The sequence below is a fragment of the Notechis scutatus genome, chromosome 3 (genome assembly GCF_049901735.1).
Source record: "Notechis scutatus isolate UNSWTSFEM ecotype Mainland chromosome 3, rNotScu1.2, whole genome shotgun sequence".
Lineage (NCBI taxonomy): Eukaryota > Metazoa > Chordata > Lepidosauria > Squamata > Elapidae > Notechis > Notechis scutatus.
Genome location: NC_142011.1, coordinates 16807849 through 16832634, shown reverse-complemented (window position 1 = coordinate 16832634; position 24786 = coordinate 16807849). Strand labels below are relative to the sequence as shown.

Below are 24786 nucleotides of genomic sequence, written 5' to 3'. Positions count from 1 at the left end.
CTTGACTACTGCTGCAATACTCTTCTAGGGGTTAATTCCCAAACCCTAACATTGGTTATGGGCCCAGCAGCATAGTCTAAATAACCAGGATATAGCAGAGAGAGTTGGTGTGAGTTGCACATTACTGTAAAATACAAACTGTTTTAATTAGTTTAAAATAGTCAAAATATCTGAAGAGCAATGGCACAAGTAAATTTGTCACAACTGTCCATGATATCCAGGCTGGATGGAACAAACTATGTTTCATGGTCAATGAAATGTAGTTTACTTCTACGCAGAGAAGGTTTGTGGGACATTATAGCAAACCCACCAGATGTGAGTAGATGGGATCCTGCTGATGATGATGATAAAGAAAAGTTACAAGACTTTAAACTGAAGAATGAGCAGGCTTTATGCATCATAGGACTGACTCTCTGTGATCAGCAGCTTGTCCATATTCGTGGAGAAGAAAATGCTGCAAACTGCTGGGAGAACCTCAGGAAGATTTATGTTCGGGACAGTGTAGGAGCACATATAAATCTTACACGGAAGCTTTTCGAACGCATCTTCAGAGGAATGGAGATATGTTAGTTCATTTAAACTGTATGAAGAGCATTTTTCAAGATTTGCAAGAAAAAGAGCTTATATTTAATGAACTGCAACAAGTCTACATAATATTATCTTCATTAGATCAAAGCTATGATGACTATGTGACTTCGTTAGAAGTATTGCCAAAAGAAAGTCTCTCATTAACCGAGATTACAGGCAGGCTACTAGAAGAAGCCAGAAGAAGGCGTGAGCGTGACGAGCTGAGAGAAGATAAGAAAGAAGAGAAATTATCTTCAAAGCTTGAAAGAAACCAGCAAAGCAAAGTAAAGCACCGGAAGAAGAGAATTTATCTTCAGCGGCATACACAATTAAAAGTGTTTTAATTGTGGAGGCAGAGGACATTTGGCAAGATTCTGCAAAAAGAGAAAAAGCCAGAATATAAAAAAGCCAAAGAAAGCATTTGAACTAGCCACGTTTAGCAACTCTGATGTGAAGAATAATTTATGGGTGGTTGACAGTGGAGCATCCCACTGCATCACAAGAGATAAGACAAAATTTATAAAAATGTCTACAAGTTCTCAACATATATCTCTTGCTAACGGCTGGAACCTGAAAGCGAAAGGTCAAGGTTTTGCACGTTGTCCGTACATAAACCAGGATATAAAAATGTTGTATGTACCGCAACTAAAGTTTAATTTGCTTTCAGTAAGGGTATTAGATAAATTAGGTTATGTAATTACTTTTAAAGATAATAATTGCATAATTGAAAAAGATAACAAAAGGGTAACTGCAGCTTTAAATGGAACATTATATGTATTAGATAATAGTAAGAAAGGGGAGGCTCAAACTGTATTTAATAATATAAAGCCTCATGAAGAATGTATCCATTTATTGCATAGGCGTTTGGGGCATGTAAATTTTAAAATGCTAAAACGTACAGTTGAGTTATCTGAAGGAATAAGGTTAAAACCTTGTGATAAATATTTGCGTTGTAATGTTTGCTGTGAAGATAAGAGCAAGGTATTGCCTGCAAATAGGCTAAATGGTTTCAAAACAAAAGAACCTTTAGAAGTAGTATTTGCAGACATCATAGGTCCAAAGAAACCCAGTATGGGGGTGCTAGATATATACTGAGCATTATGGACCATTATTCTAGATATGGGTTTTGCTATTTAATGAAAAGCAAAACTGAAACATATCAACATTTTTCAATTGGCTTAGGTTTGCTGAAAGAAAGTCTAAGCGACAACTGATAACCCTGGTGACAGATAATGGCACGGAATTTATTAATAACAAATTCCAGAACAGACTTAAGGTAGCTGGAATAGAGCATAAGAAGTCTGCTCCATACAGGCCAGAACATAATGCTTTTATTGAAAGAAGAGGCCAAACACTACAGGCAATGGTTAGAACAATGTTAAATGATTCTGGGTTACCTGATTCTTTGTGGGGGAGGCTACAATGTGTGCTAATAACATATTGAACAACGTTGTTAATACAACAACAGGTGAAATACCATTTACCAGATGGCATGGCAGGAAACCTGACCTAAGTTACCTGCACACATTTGGTGCACCAGCATGGGTGCATATTCCTGCACAACTCAGAAAAAAAGGGCAACATAGAGCTAAAAGATTTTTCTTCGTTGGTTATCAGGCAAACCATAGGGCATATAGATTTTGGGAGAAAGGCACATCTAAAGTGTTATGTAGTGCTAGTGCCCAATTTCTAGAACATGAAGGATGGGAGAAATTAGAACAGGATGCCAATAAAGATGTAATTATTGAATCCTATAGAAATCCCATTAGTTATCCCTGTAACTTTAAAAATAAAGTAAAGAGACAAATACAGGATGAAATAGTGCCCATAAAGGAAGAAACAGATTCAATAGCTGAACAGGATGAGGAAGATGAACAGGTAGTAGTTCAACAAAGTCCTCCTGTAAGCCCTGTAATTCCCAGAAGAACTACACGTATATCTAGACCGCCTGATAGGTACCAGGCTAACACAGTGTGTCAGATTAATCAAGTTCCTAATTCTGTTGAAGAAATTAAAAAGTATCCTACTAAGGAAAAAGAAAGATGGTATGCAGCAATGAATAAGGAACTGAATTCATTAAGAGATATGAAAGTGTATGAAAATGCCAAATTACCTGTAGGAAAGAAATCCATTGGCTGCAAATGGATATTTAAGGTAAAAACAGATAAAGATGGTAATTTAATCCATAAGGCAAGGTTAGTAGCCCAAGGTTTTAGGCAGAATGCCAATGACTATGATGAGGTGTTTGCACCTAGTCTTAAGGCAGCAACCTTGAGGGCAGCTTTAGTGTGGGCAGCTAGTAAAAACTATATAGTTAACCATCTAGATGTGGAAACTGCTTACTTGCACGCCCCATTAAAACATATTATTTATATGAAAAAACCTGTTGGTATTAAAAGTGAAAATAAGGATAATAATGATTGTTGGTTGTTAAAGAAAAGCCTCTATGGTCTTAAACAATCAGGCTATGAATGGAACCAGTATATTGTAAAGGAACTAGACAATATAGGATTTAAAGCTGGTTTAGCCGATCCATGTCTGTTTAAGAGGGAGACAAATGGGAAAGTATCATTATTATTACTATTCACAGATGACATTGCATTGATAACTGAAACTAATGATGAAGCAAATAAAATAATAGCATCATTAGGAAGAGAATAAAGATCAAGCAATTAGGGAGATAAAGAAGTATCTCGGTTTGAATATAAAGAAAACACGGAAAGGTTTTAAGATATCTCAGGAAGATAAGATAAGCAAATTGCTAAAAGATTACAAGATGGAGCTTTGTAAGCCAGCTAAGACTCCAATGAGTCAGGAGTTTAGCAACACTGATGAACAAAGCCCTGAGTTTGATAAGGTGATTTATCAATCTTTAATTGGTAGTTTGAGTTATATTAGTAATTGGTCTAGACCAGATATATCGTACTGCGTGAATCAGTTGGCTAGATTCAATTCTGCACCATGTGAAAGACACTGGAATGCAGCTAAGAGGATATTAAGATATCTTAAAAAGACAATGAATTATTCATTGTATTTAGAACCAAAGGGTGATTTAATTTTGAGTGCTTATGCAGATGCTAGCTTTGCATCAGAAAGAGACACTAGAAAGTCGACTTCAGGAACAGCCATAATGCTGGGTAATACATTAATAGGCTGGAAGTCAATAAGACAACAGCATATAAGTTTGTCTACTATGGAGGCAGAATTCTCTTGTTTATCATTGTTATGTACAGAATTAATAATGTATAAACAAATGTTAATTGATATAGGTATAACTGTAGATTATCCTATAATTATACATGAAGATAATCAGGCAGCAATTCAAATGGCCACAAATATTGGAGTAAAAACAAGGAGCAAGCATACAGATCTAAGATACCTAAACGTGAGACAATCTGTAAGAAGTAAGATGATTCAGCTAGAGTACTGTATGTCGGAGGACAATTTAGCTGATAATTTTACTAAAGCCCAAGGTGCCAATAAGCACCAAGAGAGTTGTGAAAAATATGGGGTTAGATTGTAAGGTATTATATATTTATTTCACCCAAAAGGGGAGTATGTTAGGTATAACATTGATACCAAATATGGTTTGGGTGAATAAATATATAAAACTTAGATATCATGGTTTAAGTGCTTATCACTTTAAGCACAATGCAGCAGGCAATTAGCCGATTAAGGGTGCGGTTAGAAGTTACAATATAAGGAAGCATTAGAAGCTGGAAAGCTGACTGTAACTGTGTGCTGCTGTGACTTACTGTGTGTCACTGCGACTAACTGTGATTACTGACTGTGAGTGCCTGTGACTGAACTGTTATTGTTTGCTACTGTTTGCTGTTTACTGCGTAATTCTACTGAATATCCAGCGTTTGTTTCTCTGGAGAGTGAAACCGGAGGAGAAGAAGATATCTTTATCGGCTGATAAAGATATTGCAAGGACTCTTAACTTGGACTATACTAGTGAGTCTTACTGGATGGAAATACTGTGAATGATTTAATGGACTGAATGACAATGCTTAAACTCTAACTGGATTAAAAACTATTTAAACTACAAACAGTGTTTGTGTTCAGTGTGTGTATACTCTGGGGCCCTTCCGCTCTCCTTTGGTTGCCTGGCTTGACTACTGCTGCAATACTCTTCTAGGGGTTAATTCCCAAACCCTAACAGCAGCATTTTGGGAACATGCCTCAGAAAAGACGCTGGCAGGCTATGTACTTTGTACAGAGTTTGTACTACTGTGATGAAGAAAGATTCTCAGTCTTAACTACACCATAGAGCAATTACAAGAGGAGAGGAAGAGAACTAGTTCCCTCTAAGGCAGAGTGTGTCAAACTCAAGGCCCAGGGACCAGATCTGGCTCTCAAGGTACTTAGATCTGGCCCGCGGGACGCCCTGGAAACAGCAAAGGACCGGCCCACGGTGCCTCTGCCAGTGAAAACGAAGTAGGCAGCCCTCCCAAACTCTGTTTTCACTGGCAGAGGGTTACAGGAGGCTGTTGCAGCTGAAAACGGAGCTTCGGAGCTCGTTTTCGTTGGCAGAGCGCTCGGGCCACCACAGGTGCCCCCAACACGAATGATGTTGAGGTGGCCACATCCCCGCAGTCAAACACAACCCTGATGCAGCCCTCAATGAAATCGAGTTTGACACCCCTTGTCAAAGGTATCAGACTGAAAATCAGGAGACTGGGAGTTTGAGTCCTGCCTTAGGCATGAAAGCCAACTGGGCGACTTTCGGCCAATCCTCAGAAGACTCTGAGTTCTAGTCCCGCCTTAGGCATGAAAGCCAACTGGGCGACTTTCGGCCAATCCTCAGAAGACCCTGAGTTCTAGTCCCGCCTTAGGCATGAAAGCCAGCTGGGTGACTTTGGGCCAATCCCCAGGAGACGGTGAGTTTTAGTCTCTTCTTTGGCCAGCTGGGTGACTTTGGGGCAATCATTTCTTTTCAGCCCATTTCACCTCACAGAGTTGTGGTTGTGGGGAAAATAGGAAGAGGAAGGAGCATTAGATACATTCAACACCTTGACATTATTTACAAAAACAATAAACGCAAGCTAAAAAAAGTCTAAAATAAAAATAAAAGGAAGAAATGAAACCATATATGCAGGCTTTTGCTTCTTAGAAGAAGGATGGCACACAAACATAACAAATCATAAACAAATATCAAGAGTTGGAGAATAATAATGAGAACTGCCCTAGAGGACAGCTGTACCCTAAGTAGATAGATCAAGACTTCTTATTCAAGGCAATAAACTAAACAATTAACCTAATACAGTACCAAAAGATTGGTCATTGTTTGAGTTTCTTATGACCTTGGTAAGTTACAAATAAAAGAAAGCATTCTGTAGTATGGATTTTCCTACACGTGAGCTCCAATAATTCATATTTCTATAGTTTTATTGAGTAGTCAATTGACCGTATTATCAACACTCTTAACAGTAAAAACATGAATTCAGGCTGAGTTACCTACACATAGATAATTACAGGTAGTCCTCGAGTTACAAGCACATTTGAGCCCAAAATTTATGCTGCTATGTGAAACATTTGTCAAGTGAGTTTGCCCCATTTTATGACTTTTCTTCCCACAGTTGTTAAGTGAATCATTGCATTTGCTAAATCAGTAACATGGTTGTTCACTGAACCTGGCTTCCTCATTGACTTTGCCGGTCAGAAGGTCGCAAAAGGGGATCGCATGGGACACAGCAATGGTCATAAATATGAACTGGTTGCCAAAAGTCTGAATTTTGATCACGTGACCCTGGGGAAACACTGCAATGGCCGTTAAGTGTAAAAAATGCTCCTAAGTCTCTTTTTTCAATGCCGTTGTAACTTTGAACGGTCCCTAAAAGAAACTGTTGTAAGTCGAAGACTACCTGTATGGGGAGATGAATTCAAAGACAAGTTAAGGAGGAGGAGAAGGAGGAGAAGCAAACATTGTTAAGAACTTCTCTGCTGATTGGAGTGAAAGTCCACCTACTTTCCTAACAACAGCTTGCAGCCTGCTGCTGATGTCAGTATTCTTCAAGGAACTGGAAGTTCTTCCCTTTACAACCATAGGTATCTAAAAAAAAAACTGTGCAAGTTATTTTATACCTTTCCCTTGCTGGACTATGCCCTCTTGGATTTCTGAAGAAACGTCACCGTTGATTGCAACAGGAGGTTGGGATACACGGTCCTTGCTCGGGGTTTTATTTTCAGAATTGTGCAATCGTGTGGCTCCATTTGGAATATCTGCTGCTTCGGAGTCAGGCAGAGAGATAATCCTTCCCTCTTCAGCTACAAGGAGCTGCTGGTCCCTGTCTCCACCTCCAGCTCTTTTTTCTTCTCTATCAACCTGTGTTTAAAGGAGCAATATATGTGCATGAAACCAATCCAATTTCAATGGGGGGCAGCATCCATGACCAAAAAGATAATTTCTTATACCGTATCATTTAGAAGTTATAGCAATGATATTTTTTTTTTGCTTTATTTGTTTAATAAAACACAACAAAGGGAAGGTGAAAGAGAGAATAAATAATAATAAAGAGAGAGAAAGGAAGAAAAAAAACTACACAACGAATAGAAAATTCTCATCTCTTTCTTGGTATATTTACGACTTATTACTCAGTAGCCATTACAATGAACCCCCCCCAAAAAGGAACTTATCACCTGGTTTTGAAATTCTGACATCTGGCCCCCACAGTCATATGGTCCACATTTTGGATTCTGGGTAAAACAATTATGACCGTTTGCAGCACCTTGAGGTCACCTGGTTACAATTTACTATGTTTTTGCCTGTAGATTATTGTAAAAATCTTTATATGGTACATTTCTAATGGGAAAAGCCTGATCTTAAAGAATGTAAGTGGCGCATTGGTTAGAATGCAGTACTTACTGTAGGCTGCTTCTGCTGACTGCCGGCTGCCTGAAATTTGGTAGATCGAATCTCACCAGGCTCAGGGTTGACTCAGCCTTCCGAGGTGGGTAAAATGAGGACCCAGATTATTGGGGGCAATAGGCTGACTCTGTAAACCACTTAGAGAGGGCTGTGTAAGCACCGTGAAGCGGTATATAAGTCTAAACGTTATTGCTAAGTGCTATTCAAAAACAGAAGCCAGATGTTCCACCACTAATAATGTTCTCCCAAAAGAGAATGGGACATCTTGCCACAGCCAACTCACCATGGGCAACTTGGTGCAGGACAACTCTCCATGGGCAATTCACCGCGAGACTACTCATTACGGGACAATTTAATAATTCTATTTAATTATTTAAAATAAATAAAAAATATTTTAATTTTTGCCATTCATATTTCATCCTGTCCCTTCTTTTGCATCCTTTAATGATTCCATTCCACCTTTTCTTTGATATTAGTATAACTCTTGTCCTGCAGTGAGTTGGCCGTGGCGAATTGTCATAGACCCCTCTCAAATATCCCATTGATCATCCACTCTCCCCTGAAATTTTCAGAGGAGTCAGTTCTGTTTTGGTGATGTATTTTAAAATTTATATACTTGGGTCTGTTGTTTTAGCCATGGAAATTTTTAGCAGATATGGATAATAAATCTTTCAATGAATACCTGGCGACTGTGTAGTGTAAACAGAAACTTATTTAAATCTGAATTTTCTACTGCTGAAGACATTTATTCCTTGCTGCAATCAGGAGACAAAGCCTTTGCAATAATTCTTCAACCTTATTTGTTCCATCAGGAATGCAGAAAAGAAGTGTCTGTTTGCTGGTGGGTGGCATCACTTCCACAAACATTTCACATCTGTTCACTGCTTGCAAGATACCAGACTTAGATTTATAGACTTCATGCTCTTTTACGAAAATGTCAGAGCGATTTGTATTAAGAATCCTCATGCTGGGTTCACTGGACATCTATATCAAGGGCTATGCAGTGATCTGATTCAGAAGGGACACTGGCATTTGGAGAACCCAAGAGGGCTCACATTATGCTTGTTGGCATCGCCTCCTTAAATCAAATCTGTTTTTTCTTGGGACAGACCCCCAAGATTTCAAGGACAGGAGCAGCTCCTGTAAAGACTTGCTGATGGGTGCCATGTGAATATCCTTGTGTGCACTGAATTTCCTTTTCCCCTTCAGATCTGTATTGTTGCTCCTCTTACAGTTTCTTTATGCAAATTGTTTTATTTATATCACTCTACCGCCGTGATGGTGAACCTGCGGCACACGAGCTATCGTCCCAGTGCAGTTTCACTGCGCGAGTGCGCAAGTGCCTCCTGACAGCCAGCTGATTGTCGGGTATCTGCTGCGCATGCGCGGGGTGCATGTGGGAGATGTGCATGCATGTGCAGGGAGGTGGGGGAGTGCAGGGGGTTCACGTGCATGGAAATGGGGGAGTGCAGGGAGTGCATTGCATTATGGGTGCAGGCACACTTTCAGCACACAACAAAAAGGTTACCCATCACTGCCCTAATGCATAGCAAAACCAATCAGATTACCCCATTCTTTGCACCTTAAGGACAAAGCTCAGATACTCAGATCTGCAAATTGCCAGAACCACCATCATAAGATTTTTTTTTCAGATTTATATATTAAAGTTTAATATATAAATGCATTAGCATTTGTGAACCTCATGAGATGCATAGTGTCTACTATCACGCTAATATTGCTCTCTCTCTCACTTCGACACAAAAAAAAGATAAACAAAAAAAAGCATACTTTCTTGCTTAACAACAGAAATTCTGGTCCCAATTCTGGTCCTTGGTGCTCTGAGCTTGAAGACGTTTTATTACCCAAACTATGTAATATCATCAGTGCTGGTAAGGAGTGAGATTTGCTCTCAGTTTATTTTCTAATGGCATACCTCAGGGGTGTCAAACTCATGGGGTACTTCGATATGGCCCACAGGGCCACCCTGGACACAGCGAAGGATTGGCCCACAGTGCCTCTGCCAGTGAAAACGGAGCTCTGGAGGGCCGCAGGCTGCAGGAGGCTGTTGCAGCCAAAAACGGAGCTCAGGAGCCCATTTTCACTGGCAGAGCGCTCAGGCCATCATAGGTGTCCCCGACGCAAATGATGTTGCGCTGGCCAGGCGCATCCTGGCCCAGGTTCTCCCTAGCACCCCAATGTCAAACACAACCCTGATGCGGCCCTCAATGAAATCACGTTTGACACCCCTGGCTTACCCTGTCAATGTTGGTGAGGGTAGCCTTAGAGGTTCTTTGGTTGGACTTGTTTGGCAGTTCCTTGACTGGAGTATTGTCTACTTGATTGTTGGTCTGATGATAATCTTGGAGTTAATCTATGCTCATCTGGATGCTGATTGCTGGTGGGGAGGAGTTTCAGTCTTTTTGTTCCCATTCTGGCTTGCTGATCGTCTATTTTGTGTAGTATATAGACAATTGTTTATGCCTACGTGTCTATTGATGGTAATTTGTCAGAGTGCCAGGCTTCTAAAAATTTCCTAGCATTTTTAGATTTCCCAATTGAAGCTATGGTTAAAACTGTCCTTATGTTGTGAAACTATAAACTGGGAGCAGAACCCATTCCTTACTAGCCCTGATCAGGAGTGGGCTTCAAAAATTTTAGCAACGGGTTCTTTGCCCGGTTGCTGGGTGGGCGTGGCCATGGTGGGCATGGCCTAGTCAGCCTCCTGTTCAACACAGGAGGCTTTCCTCGAGCCTCCGGGAGGGCGATAATGGCCTCCCCGGGTTCCAGAGACTCTCTGGAAGCCAGAAACGGGCCCATTTCTGGCCTTCCCAAACTTCCAGGAGGCCCGTTTTCCGCCCTCCCCGAGCCTCCGTGTGCGCCCTGCACTTATCTGCAGCCAAAACGGGCCGTGTGGAGACTCCTGGGAGAGGCGGGGCGGGCAGGGCCAGCCAGGAGTGGGGTTTGGGGGTTCTCCGAAATGCACAGAATCTTAGCTAGGGGTTCTCCCAACCCCCTGTGAACCCCTAGCAGCCCACCCCTGGCCCTGGTGTTACCTAGTTAGTGTAATGAAACGTCTGCAAGAAAACAACCAAGTTCAGAGAGCACCAAGGACCCCTTATTTCAACCCTGAGCTACATTCTTCTTCGTTGCTACCAATTATTATCATAAATTGAGACCCAAGTGTGATGAATAATCAAGAGCAAAAGTTACCTGAATCCCAGGAATATTTGGATCCCTCTCAATTGACCATCTCCCCTCATGAAGTCCTGGTGTTTCATTTGGACCGTTGATCACTTCTATCTCGTGGAGTGCATAAATGTCTTCTGGCAAACTTATGGCCAAGACTTTCCCTGGTTTCTCTTGAATGTCTATGCTATCTGGCATTCTCACCAACGAGTGGATGAAGTCTGCCTCCCTTCGTAACATAGTGTGCAGCTCCACTGGGTGATCAATTAAACAAGCCCCCTGGATATTATCTTTCTCTGTTTTCAAATGCACCGTCTTCAGCAAAATGAGGTTCTTCTCGCCTTCTGAAGATGATGGGGGCCATTTATCAACTTCTTCCAGCAATTTCTTGAACAAGATGGAATGGACATCTTCGATCTTCTCTGGATAGTTACCGCTACCCACTTGTCCAAAGGATATGTTTTCCCTTTGCATTTTGTTCTGGACACTTTTGTCATTTTTGATTTGAATTAAATGCTCCTCAGATTCTGTGTCCTCCTGGTGATCCATTGTGGTCTTTAAAAAAAGGACTGGAAGAAACCCCAAAGGAAAGATTTAGGGGGAGGTAAGATTTTCCTAGAAGTACAGTACCACCCTCCCTGCCCCCACTTAGCTAGTTTTAGTTTCATTTTAAGAATCAAATCAAAACATGAATGGGAAGCTGGAGCCTCTAACATTCTTCCTTATTTGCATGGATGGCTTTGAGTCCCATATTCACTGGAAAAAAAATCCTAGAAAATGAAATTAAGTGGCTGTAAGTAATGCAATGCTTTGCTCACAAATGAACCTTGCAAAAGTGACTTAAAATAGTCAAGAACACAGCAAGAGGTGATGGAGTAGAGGAGCAGGTAACTTTCAGATAAATGATCTGCTGACCATGCTAATTATCATAGACATGTTATGAACCAACATGCCATCCAAATGTCGACCATTACCTATCTACCAGATCTGAATTGCAAATATCCAGTCAAACCAGGCTAAGAGTTATAGCTTTCTCTTTACTTCTATCTTATGATTGTCCACAATTCTATCCCCATATTTGGTAAACTTAGTAGAGGGACCAGTAAGAAAAATTTCAATAGCTTACTAGGACTGGGCCATTTTTCAACACGAACTCACTGATGGCGCAATGATTAGGATGCAGTATTGCAGGTTGACTCTGCCAACTGCCAGGAGTTCGATCCTGACTGGCTTAAGGTTGACTCAGCCTTCTGTCCTTCCGAGGTTGGTAAAATGAGGACCCAGATTGTTAAGGGCAATATGCTGACTCTGTAAACTGCTTAGAGAGGCCTATAAAGCACTATGAAGCAGTATATAAGTCTAAGTGCTATTGCTATCATCTAGGTTCTAACCTTGGGTCAGGATGGTATTTTGTTTTTTTAATCCTTTAGAGCTTTTAAAAGGAAACGCTAAACGATAAAATCGTATCTCCCTGTTTTTTGTCCTCCTTTGGCAACCCTCCAAACTAAATGAAGTTCTTGGCTATAAAAGTGCACTTTCTATTTTAACCTCAGGGACAAACACTTTACAAGGCATAATTTATGTACTGTACAGTAACATTAAAAATCTTCCTCATCCACCCGAAACAGCTGTCGGGGAAAGTAAAATTTATTTTCCTTTTCCTACAAAAACTCAAAAGCATAACATCACTTGTCCTGATTTGCGAGCAAAACTCAAACATCAAGGTTAATTCTTAAGAATTTGATCTTTTTTTTTAAAAAAAGAGGCCCAATTCCTAATTTTTTACTGTCTCTAGCACAACTTCAACTTTAATTCCGTCTCATATTTTAGAAAGGTCAAATTAGGTTCTCAACATTAATTGATCTCACATGCTGGCAACACACATTCATTTTTTTAAACTGGATTATCTCTAAAGCGGTAGGAGTCCTTGTGATCTTTGCTCTGTCTAATCCTCAAACTCGCACTTCTTTTTTTTCAATTATGTTCTTTTAATTGCTTTGGCTGCCTACGGCAAATTAAAAGGGGAAAAAATCGCTAGAGGGCGAACAGTTTTTTTTTAAATATGTATTTCATTTGATTAAGATTTTACTATGCCCCTAACATAACCTCTTTAATACCACCAGAAACTCCCCTGATTATTATTCCTCTGTTTAGTAAGCCGAGAACCGGTTTTTTCCCCAGTTTCTCAAATTCAATAACATACTTTAATTTCTCTTTTTGTTTATACTCGGTTTTCAAATTATTTTGAATTTTCAATCTTCCAGATCCCATCAACTGAGCAGTTTTCTTTAGAAGCAATACTTCCCATCTTGCACCATATTTTATTTTTAAAAGTGTTTTGCAGGGTCTCATTTTATAACTGCACGCGCGGGGTGTGTTTCACTCCCCATACATTTTTACATCTTGCTTTCCGATTAATTCCTAATCCGTAACGTGCGAATGCGATTTGAATGAACCCGTGCTGAAGCAATTGATTCCACCGGACTTTAAACATGCCTTCATGGCGCCTTAAAATTCATTTCTAATGAAATCGGGCGAACTTTCGAAATAAACAGCGCGCACGTTTAGACATCCGTGGGAAATTCCTATTTTAACTCGGTTCCTGACGCAGGGCATCCAGAGTTTCCGCGCACCGGGCAGTATTTCACAGTATTTACTCGGAAGAAATACCTAATGGATTACTCCTCTTAATCCCCGTGAATACTTACTGTGGAAAAATACTGAGATTTACTTCCAAGCAATTAGGCATAGAAAACTCCCCACCTCAAATCCTCTGCCCTTCTGCCTGAATCCCTTACTTCCCGACTTTTCCTACAATTTCCAGATTTTCCCCTCCCTCCAAAGCCACAAATTAACTTCGCATAGATCTGCCCCCATCCCCCCAATTTTTATTCTGATCACTTCCCGCCCCCAATCTGAAGGATGGCCCCGGACCCCCCTCCATCCTGAAAGCACACACACAAAAAAAGACCCACAATTTCTCTTCTTCTTCCAGCATGGCGAATTGTCTGTGCAGAAACCCGAGGCTTCTTCCCACCCTCCCAAACGTTGCAAACAAACGTTGCAATCTGGTTTGTTCGGGACGCAGTCCAGTCTGTTGCACGTTTCTTGGGAGAATGGGTCCCTCCAATCCCGTGAGTGTGTGTGTGTACAGCGCTGAAAGATAAAGGAAGCTTAGATGTTGTCCACCAACGTGTAAATAGGTGTGTAAATCGGGGTTCACTCCTGTGCAAAACTACTTGGAAATTTCATTCAGCTCTGTGGAGGAAACATTCACAGACTGGAACTGTCTGTGTGCTGCTTACTCACAAGTAAGCAATTGGCATTGTCCAGCTAAAATCCTGACCAAATATCAGTCATGGGTTCATTCAGAATTTTATTAGGAAGTTACCTTCTAAGCTAGTGGGACAATTATCACAGAAAGCATATTTTGAGCCTAAACGGGAAGCAAAAGGTTTTGATACCAAGGGGTGGTGAGGATTTGTTGGGTCTTCAAAGAAATGGCCTTTCTTCATCATTAGAACTTCATTCCAAGGTGCACAGACTTGTCTCTTGTGGCAGTGTGTTTAATGGGAAGTGCAATTAAATTCACTATGGATCCAGGGATAATTTTTCTCTGCAAAGAAAGCTCAGGACGAACCTGGATCACTGTGTTGATTTTCAGGCATGCCAGTGGAAAGGGGAACTCCACAACAGCTGCAGCTTGTGGAAATCCTATGGGCCTAGATGCTTCAAAAGATTGAAAATTTGCACATCTTTACAGTCATAAATGAGTGGGCGTGTTTATTATAGCCAGATCTTTTTATAATATCCTTCCTGCTTTGTAAATATGGCCACTTAAACCTTGCCCCCAATGGTGACAACAGGAAGGTAGAATAATATTGTATTCCCAACCAGGATCATCTCACTGTGTGTTCTGGGACAGAAGTCAAGGCTGTGGCACACCCTGGATTCTGTGGGAACTTGCAGTGGTTTTTGTGAAAGACTAACAAAGAGGGGGGGGATCACTAGTCCAGTCACTTTTCAGTCACTGTAACTTTGCATCTTGAATCACAGGTTCTGGGTTTGGTTTTTTTAACTAACAGGTTCTGCAGCCTGGAAAAGTTTGAGCACCTCTGCCCTAGAGCACATTTGACATCTCAGTCTTACGGAGCTACTTGTTAGAAAGCAACACTTCCCTGCTTCCACCAGCAATTATAGATAGTTTGCAATGAGTTACTGAAATACCAGGAATATTGCAAAATTTGTAGATGTAGAAATGACTGTCAGGAATGTCCTACAAAACTGAGCACAGTTTTCACCATTATTAGGCAATCTAATATCCTGGTATTATTCCTCTTCTGGATTGCATCCAATTGCATTGGCTCACCAGGGCAAAGGATTTATTCTCCTCTAGTATTGTCCTTTTGTCCCACCAGCATTGTGTTGTGGCGCCTTAACCCGGCATTAATGTTTCCAGGAAACTTTGGGATGTGTTCTAAATTCTAGGCTGCAAAAATGACTAATGTTAAAGAATATTTGCTTCTATAGTCCTGCTCTCCTGCCTTAAGTATATCTTTTAGGGCAGGGGTGTCAAACTAAAGGCCCGCAGGCTGGATCTGGCTCGTCGGGTGCTTAGCTCTGGTTCGCGGGGCTGCTCTGGAAACAACGAAGGTCCAGCCCACGGTGCCTCTGCCAGCGAAAACGGAGCTCGGTGGGGCTGCGTGTGGCCCTTGCAAGCTCCATTTTTGGCCACAACAGCTTCCTGCAGCCCTCTGTCAGCAAAAACAGAGCTCGGGGGAGGGTCAGTTTTCTCTGGTAGAGATTTGCAGGAGGCTGTTGTGGCCAAAAACTGAGCTCGGAAGCCTGTTTTTGCTGGCAGAGCACCTGGGCCATAGGTGCTTTCAACACAAGTGACCATGCCTACCCTGGCCATGTTGGTCAAGCTGGCCATTCCCATCCTGGCCAGGCCAACCCCGCCCCCCTGAGGTCACACACAACTCTGATGCGGCCTTCAATGAAATCAAGTTTGACACCCCTGTTTAAGGGCCATGTTGGCTGAGGAGTTCTGGGAATTGAATTGCACACACACCTTAAACTTGCCAAGCTTGAGAAAGACTGAATTTGGTGTCACTGTACCCATTGAACAACTATGATTAGCTTCAACATCATTCTCTTTTACAATATTTCTGCAGCATTCTGAGCCTATGAGTAATCTGGTATTTGTGAAAGCATATACAGTGCAATAGTTGTTTTCCATTAGTCCATGTTCTAGAGTCAGCAATTGCAAAAAAACACCATTTGTAAAACCTTTGGCTCTATTTCTGAGTGACTCCACTTCAAAGCTGTTTCTGTTCTTGCTGCAATTCCCATTGGTATTTTATATATTCTCCACAAAACCTTCCTTTTTCTTCTGTTCACTGATAACTGATGAACACCGCTAAATCAATCAGAGACCCACTTAACTATAGAAGTGGGGCCAAAAGGGTAAACCACAATCTTTTAACAAACTAGAGAACCTCTTCTGAACAAGATTGACCAAAATCAGTTATGTAGTTTCCTTCCCTTTTGAGGTAGATCTCAACCAGCAACTATTATTCTTCACTGTACATCTTTCCTTGGATATAGTCATATAAAATAATCCTCACTAACCTAGAGTTCACTGACCATATCACCTGCCTGATGCTTCATTTTATTTTCTCTTTATAAACCTGGTTATTTATCTTTTCAGAATTTGTTTGCTAAGAGTTCAAAATTACATATAGTAAAGGAGAAAAAGGATAGATATCCATGCCTTATACCTTTACATATTGAAAAACGTGCGGAAAAGGTTCCATTCATTATAGTATTTGCTTTTTATTGTTGATATATAACTTCTATCCTGGGTTTTAAATTCTTCTCTGGGATTCATTTTATTTAGAACCTTTGAAAAGAAATAACCATTCCAAGTTATCAAAAGCTTTTTCTGCATCTAAAAATATTGCTGCTGCCTTCTTTGTCTTAATCTGGATATATTCTGATTATTGGTGGGACTCAAAAATTTTTACTACTGTTCTGTGGGCACGGCTTGAGGGGACATGGCTTGGTGGGTGTGGCAGGGGAAGGATACTGGAAAATCCCATTCCCTCCACACCCCAGTAACCTGCTTTCCAGTTCCGTTCTCCTGTGCAGGGCAACAAAAGAAGATTCAGCCAATCAACTGGGACTCGGGAGGCAGAGAATAGATGGGGGCGGAGCCAGTCAGAAGTGGTATTTGCCAGTTCTCTGAACTACTCAAAATTTCCGCTACCGGTTCTCCAGAACTGGTCAGAACCCGCTGAATACCACCTCTGATTCTGATGCATTTATGATAAATTTGTTGTCTAACATCTTCCTCTCTGGAATATAGTCTGTCTGATCTCCTTGGGTCAATCTAGGAATGCATTTCCTAGTCAGTGTAGTGGTAAATATCCTGTAATCAATATTCAGTAGAGAAATTATTTAGTCTGTCATTCCTTTCTTCTGTATTAAGATGATATATACGTCTTGGGCACTGTTTCGGTTGTTTGAATTTCATTCATTATCTTTACTAGCCATTCCATCAATTTGTCTTCTAACTTTTGTAATATTGGGCCTTTGGCCCATCTGGGCTTATTGCCTTCATAATTTTATTTTTTAATGCCTTGACTGAAAATTTGTTTTATGCTCCACTGGTTATTTTCCTTCTCCCTGTCAGGATGAAAGTTTATTGCTCCCCAACTTGTAGTTAGCACATTAGGTAATTAAGGAAATCAGTTTCCCAAATGAGCAATTGATAATGCATTTAGTTTGTTGGTCCTGCTATTCCTTGGAAGGATTATTGTGTAATATGGTTTATGTATAAGCAAGGGCTTACTGGGATATTATCAACCCTTTTATATACTCAAAATCAGCTAACCTAGAGGGAAGATTTATTTGAGTTATGCTGAGTTGCATTTGGTAATTAGTGATCATAGGACAATAGAACTTTAGAAGTATCCAATATTTACCTTTGCAGTCACAGTAGAATAACAAGCCTGGAATGTACCTGAAGAATTTCAGTGCTTTACTCCTGGTTTAAACAATGTCTGCTATAACTTCACCATTAGAGCCACGGTGATACAAGTGCTTAGAATGCAAGCACTGCAGGCTACTTCCCCTGACTGCCAGCTGCCTACAATTTGGCAGTTCGATTCTCACCAGCCCAAATGAGGACCCAGATTGTTGGGGGCAACATGCTGACTCTGTAAACCACTTAGGGAAGGCTGTAAAGCATTGTAAAGCGGTATAAATATTGACTATCAGAAGGTATAGTTTTTTTCTACATGTTAATCAAAGTCTTTCTGAATCCAAATTAACTGTGGTGATCAATTCAGTGGTAATCAGGAAGATTAGCTAGATTAGATTAGCAGCTAGAAGATAGTATCGCCCTGCCCTCCAGCTGTTACAAGCCCATGAATGAGGAAAAAATCCCCTAAAAATAAAATAGCTGATATCATGAAACCTTCACTTTTGATAATGCGAAAAGGCAAATGAGACAATTGAACTTATTTTCAGGCAGATCTATTTCACATTTTTTTTACCATAGATGTAAATATAAGTAGCTTGATTTGGATCAACCTGTGGTAGGTACAGATGTTTTGGAGGTGGTGGGCATATTTGAAATGTTGCAAGAATGTTGTGGGAACTCTTCAGAAAAGGCTGCCGTGGGGAAGCTTCCTGGTTCATAAAATTGCTGCTGTTGTAGGTATAACAAATGACTCGCACCAGCAAACAATTCCATGACATTGCTCTCGAGCCTGTCCTGGTTGTTGTCTTCCACAGCAGCTTGCAACTTGCTGTTGGTTTTGGTTTTTTTTTAATTATTTTATTTTAACTAGACAATTAAACACAGTTCCTAAGAACATGCAATGTGGCAGTTAGCCATAATTTTTTATATTTTCTAAATTGCTTATATCCTCTTAAAATTATGCCAGAGATTAGTGATTTGTTTGGCAACCTACCAGAGGAAAATCTCCAGCAAAAAAAAAAAAAAAAAAAGATTGTGGAATATTTTAATTCTTTAATATAGGATTTGTTTATACAAATGTTTGTTTTACAATTACAGGCTTGGGCTTTCTCCCTCCTTGCAAATAGAAGTATCTGTAAGGAAGAAACAGAATATATTTTAACATGGGATATGTTTTATCAAAGATTGGACGAAAGAAGTAGAAATTAGAGAAGGAAAGATTACTGAAATATATAAATAAATGAAGTAAAAAAATATTATAAAAAGTATATTGCGGTATTTTAACTATGGATATTGTTATAATTACTATTTTTATTACTAGTCTATTAATACTCTGTATAAACAAACTGATCCAGACAATACACTCTTTATTAAGCACCTATGCATTTTAAAGAAGAAAAAAATGTATAAATAAAAATCATAAAAAAGAAGTATCTTTTATAGCCTTCCTTCCTTCCTTCCTTCCTTCCTTCCTTCCTTCCTTCCTTCCTTCCTTCTGTATACTTCTCTCCTCCACTCAGAAAGTTAACATATTTATCTGCCAGTCTAAAAAGAAGGGGAAGGAACTCTCCAAAAAGTATTCCTGCAAATAATATCGCAAACACTTGGAATTGTGTTCTGTGCTCGTGTTTATTATGTATGTAAGTTCAAAGTGTGGAAATTCCAGTGCTCTAATTTTCTTTGTTTTGACCTTTCCTCAATGCAAGTAACCCCTTTACAGCAACCTGCAATTTCTTTTATCCTTCCTTGCTTTTGTGGGCTTAGATTTTATCAAACACGTTTGGTCTTGGTGTCATCAAAGACATGCCACGTTGCTTCCCTGTTTTCATTGTCTAGTTTTGAAAACGTAACAAAAGTCTCTAGAAAGTCATCATGAAGACATATTTGAGATTCGTCAGTCATTGATCTTCTTGGGTTAAAAACCGATCAAGAGTTTTAAACTGCCCAGTGATATGCATGAGGCTAGACATTTTTTCCCCCTGATTTGCAGCAATCTAATGGATTTATCCTGCCCAGTAATATAGCAATTTAAATTCCAAGAAAAGAAGCCTTTGTATGTAGGTCAATGCTGGAGTGCATGCTTTGCATGCAAAAAGGCCAACTTCATCAAATAGGGCTGAAAAAGTCACCAGTTCCAGAGAGATCCTGCTAATTGTTGTCGAAAGCACTGTGCCAGATGAATCAATGGACGAACTCAAGAGAAGATAGATTTGTTTTTTCTACAAACTAGGATTGGGGGAACTCTAATTTCAGTTCTTTCAGCAAGCTTTATTAATCAAACATTTAATGATTTACAGGATCCAATCTGAGTCAATCACCTGGACCAGAGGTTTTGTCTTAATCACTTCCCTGGCTGTTTTTGTGCCTGCTCATCCAACAATCTTAGTAGCTGCCAATGTAATGATTTAACTCTCTCAGAATCTTGCTAGAGTAGTTCTGTAGATTTTATATCTATCCTTTAATTGACACCACCCAAAACATTTGGAATTAATGTTAGCGTACTGTACCATACAGCCATCTTACTTTTAATATTTGTTATATTACTGAAATATTTTGCAGAGAAGTGAGCTGAATCCAGAATAAGAAAAGTTGGATTTTTCAGCTTCCTAATTTCTGCACCGAAGAGCAATGTTTTCATGCTTTATAGTAAATGAGGCAACTGATATTTTTTTTTGAGTAATTTCAGTTTTGGCTATTTTGACAGATAACAGTTCTCCAAGATTTCATGCAAACATCTTTTGACCACCTGCTGTCACTATTTTTTAATTTCAGTGGAAAAAATTCCAATGTCTACTGTAATTTTCCCATTCCTGCCTTTGGAAATAAAAATATTAACTTCTGTATATAAAACATGTTCTACCACACAATTCTGCACAACACTTTTGTTAGTTATGGGGTTCAGTTCTTTGAAGGATAAACACCACCAATTTCTGACTTAATTATAGCTTTAACTACTTATTTCCTGTCTCAGTTGTGTCAGCAGGGGAGATTTTTTAAAAATCAAGCTAATAATTTCAGCTACCATCATGATTTCTTTGATGGTCCCAGTAGGCATCCCTAATCTGTATGGCCCATGCCATAGAGATTAGAAAGTTCCCATTACACTTAAACAGTCACATAAATGACCCAAATCTTTGCATTTCCACTCTGGTAGCAATGGAAAAATAGCTATCCATTCCTCAACTCGTGACCATATCAAGAATCATAAATGTTTAGATTTGGAGTATATGCACATATATCTCTTAATGTGACGTAACAATCCCCTGATCATCTTTGGGCTAAATAATAGAACTTATGACCACAATATAATCTGAAATTTCTGTTGCTAAGCAAGACAGTTGTGAGGTCAATTTTGCCCCATTTTATGACCTGTCTGGCCACAGTTGTAAATGAATCACTCAATGGTGGGATTCAATTTTTTTTTTACTACCGGTTCTGTGGGTGTAACTTGGTGGGCATGGCAGAGGAAGGATACTGTAAAATCTCCAGTTAGATGTAGTATTTGCCGGTTTTCTGAACTACTCAAAATTTCCACTACCAGTTCTCCAGAACTGGTCAGAATCTGCTGAATACCTTCTCTGAAATCACTGCAGCTGTTCAGTTACAAAAGGTGATCACATGACTTTGGGACATTGCAACAGTCATAAATACATGCCAGTTGCCACATGACTATGGAGGATACCTGAAATTGTCCTAAGTGTGAAAAACAATCATAATTCACTTATTTCAATGCCATTGTAACTTCAAACAGTCACTAAGCAAATAGCAGTAGCAATAACACTTGGACTTATATATCGCTTTCCAGTGCTTTCCAGCCCTAATTGTTGTGGTCTGTCAGCGGAGCCGGCAGCAAAGTCGGATGGTAGTGAGGAGGTTGGGGAGGAACCCAGGCCAGTCCTGGAGGCTGAGGAAGGCTCAGATGAGGGCTCTAATGAGAGGCAGAGATGAGGCCAGGGCAGGCTAACAGTCATCAGCTGCCTTCGGGCTCGGACAGCAATGAGGAGGAGGAGCTTCTGGAACTGGTTCCCAGCCTGCGCATGCGCAGAGCTGCCAAAAGGAAGGCACAATTAAGAACTCAGGGTCAACATGGAGTAAAGCCACAGGTGGACGATGAATGGCCCCTCTCATCAGGATTAAAAGAGAAGCAAAAGGGGAGGGAGCTTTTGTAGGAAACAACTTGCTTGTTCGTTCATTTGTCCGTTCATTCCAGCCTCGTGAAGATTTGTCTGTATAACCCAGCTCTTCCCTGTCATCACTGGTTGTAGAATTTTACTGGGCAGCATTCCAGGATTTATAAAGGTCTGAGCTAATTAGTATACCTTCGCGAGACTTTTGGCCAAGCCGTTGGCTGACTGTGAATGAAATAAATTCACATTAATGTAATAAAAGAGGTTTTTGCTGGGACTCAGAATTGACTTAGTGCTTTTTGGGGAGGCCTAGGACAGAACACTAAGTGGTTTACAGAGTCATTACTGACCTCGGAAAGATGGAAGGCTGAATCAACCTTGAGCCTGGTGAGATTTGAACTGTCGAACTGCTGGCAGCCAGCAGTCAGCAGAAGTAGACTGCAATACTGCACTCTAGCCACTGCGCCACCGTGGCTCAGGGTTGTAAGCTGAGGACTATCAGTAGTAATGAGGACCGGGATTTTTTTTATCATTTCAGTTATGGCTGAGTAATGCTTTGAAGATGTTATATTGCTATAAGTCTCTTGGGGAAATGGCCAACCATTTTTCCAATGCCAATGAAATGGTAGCAATGTCTCCTGTTTTCTGAAAATCTCTCAATGTAAACTTTCATTCAATAGGACATTATATCTTTTATTGGCGATCCTTGAAGGTCTATTTTGAACAGCACCGTGTTTCAACCAGTAACTAGCCAAATGCATTTGGGGACCATGAATGTGCTTTTCCCCTTATTGCCTACCCCTGCCATTCAGTATTCATATGGAATTGAGCATAGGTTGTTTATTGACACAATTACTTGCTCAATGTTTATTGACAGAGCATAAAGGAACCTGAGGAGATCAGGTTAAAGCTGCTTTAGTCCAGTTTCTGTTATTGTCCAGCAAGGGATGTACTCAAGAGTTATGTTGCCTCTGATCCTAGAGGTCATCAGATCTAGCAGATACTGATAACCTGTTTCCATGAATTGATGCAGTCTCTTCTAAAGTCATATTAGTGGCCTTCACCCCATTTCTTGTTGGAAGGTCTTTAGTTTAGCTTTGCACCGTGTTAGTCAAATTCTGTACTTTAACTTTGACGATGAATTGTCCACAAGTTCAAACTCATTGGACAAATTCTAATATATAAGAAGAAATGGGGGAAACATCTGAGCATTTTGCATTATTCGATCCCTTTCTATCACTTCTCTCGTTAATAGCTTCTCCACTTTAAAAAGCCTCAAATATAGTCATCTTTCTATACCAGTGAGATAATCCCACCTTCTCACCATTAAGATTCATTTTTCCTTGCTCCGTAATTGCATTTAATTCTTTTTAAGAATAAGGATTTTTTAAAGACTGTTCTAAATACAAGGCTTGAGGCAGTCCGTTATGCAATTCTGCTGAGGCACAGTTATCTTTCTATTCACTCTGCACTTGCTGAACTTCTATACTTTGGCCTCCCTTCGGGGGAGAATATTGCTGCAAGTAAAACAGTTTCAACACAGTTAAGACAGGCCTACGTTTGTACCTTCATCATCGGCTTTGCTAATATTATAATGAAATTTTTGTTTGGTACAAATTTCAGTACGATCTGTACTATATTACATCTCCTTCCCTTGTAACAATGGTTCTGCTTATGTCTCCAACCCCTATGTATGGAACTTCTCTTTTGTTCCACCTTATTTTCAAGATACTTTTGATTGGGGCATTGGGAAGGGGTGGTTTTAAAAGGCAGGATGAGGTTTACATAAAAAGAATGGCCAGGCTTTAATTTCACGGCCACTGCTACTGTCCTGCAGATGTTGACCCTTATTGTGAATGCTGTGCTGTCACACACAAACTATGGGGCACAGGACCTGGTTGATGGTGTTGAGAAAAAAGTTGTCCAGATTATGCGCTTCAGTTGAGCGCATCTCAGTGGTGGTATTAAATTTTTTTTAACTAGTGGTTCTGTGGGCGTGGCTTGGTGGGCGTGGCAGGGGAAGGATGCTGTAAAATCTCCATTTCCACCCCACTCCAGGGAAAGGATACTGTAAAATCCCCATTCCCTCCCACCACACTAACCTGCTTTCCAGCTCCGTTCTCCTGTGCAGGGCAACAAAAGAAGACCCAGCCAATCAGCTGGGACTTGGGAGGCAGAGAATAGATGGGGGCGGGACCAGTCAGAGGTGTTATTTGCCGGTTCTCCGAAGTACTCAAAATTTCCACTACCAGTTCTCCAGAACTGGTCAGAACTGGATGAATACTACCTCTGGCGCATCTGATCACTGCTCCATTAGATTCTGTTTCTTGAGTTTCTTTCATCCACTCACATCTTTTTTTTTTTACCCTAATTTTTCTCCAGGCTTCCATGAAGATAGAGGGAAGGAAGAAAGAAAAATTTTGCTGTATCAATGGGGAAGCACAGACCAATTTATGTTTATTTGCCTGATTTCTAAGAGCAGCGATTGCCCACTTTCAGTTCTCCTGTTCTACAGAGGTCATGTGAAAAACAATCATGTCACTTTTTTCAGTAATTTTGAACAGTCACTAAATGATTAGTTGTAAGTCGAGGACTTACCTGAATTCCTTATCCTCTCTAGAACTCTTGCTAAAGAGTACATCTTGACCTCCTTACTTACTCCTCCTTTCCACCTTGTCTCGGGGACCATCTGCTGTTTGTGCTTGCTCAGCATACTTCCTTCAGGACAATGGACTATTCTGTCCACCATCATCCATGTTAGACTAGAATAGAATAACAGAGTTGGAAGGGACCTTGGAGGTCTTCTAGTCCAATCCCCTGCTTAGGCAGGAAACCCTGTAGCATTTCAGACAAATTATTGTCCAATCTCTTCTTAAAAACTTCCAGTGTTGGAGCATTTACAACTTCTGGAGGCAAGTTGTTCCACTGATTAATTGTTCTGACTGTCAGGAAATGTCCTTAGTTCTAAGTTGCTTCTCTCCTTGATTAGTTTCCATCCATTGCTTCTTGTCCTGCCCTCAGGTGCTTTGGAGAATAGCTTGACTTTCTCA

At 40.3% G+C, this 24786-nt stretch overlaps 1 pseudogene; it reads right to left on the bottom strand.

The window, feature by feature from the left end:
* Positions 1-6622: 6622 nt before the first annotated feature.
* Positions 6623-11173, bottom strand: LOC148131085 (uncharacterized; annotated as a pseudogene).
* Between the last annotated feature and the right edge of the window lie 13613 nt (positions 11174-24786).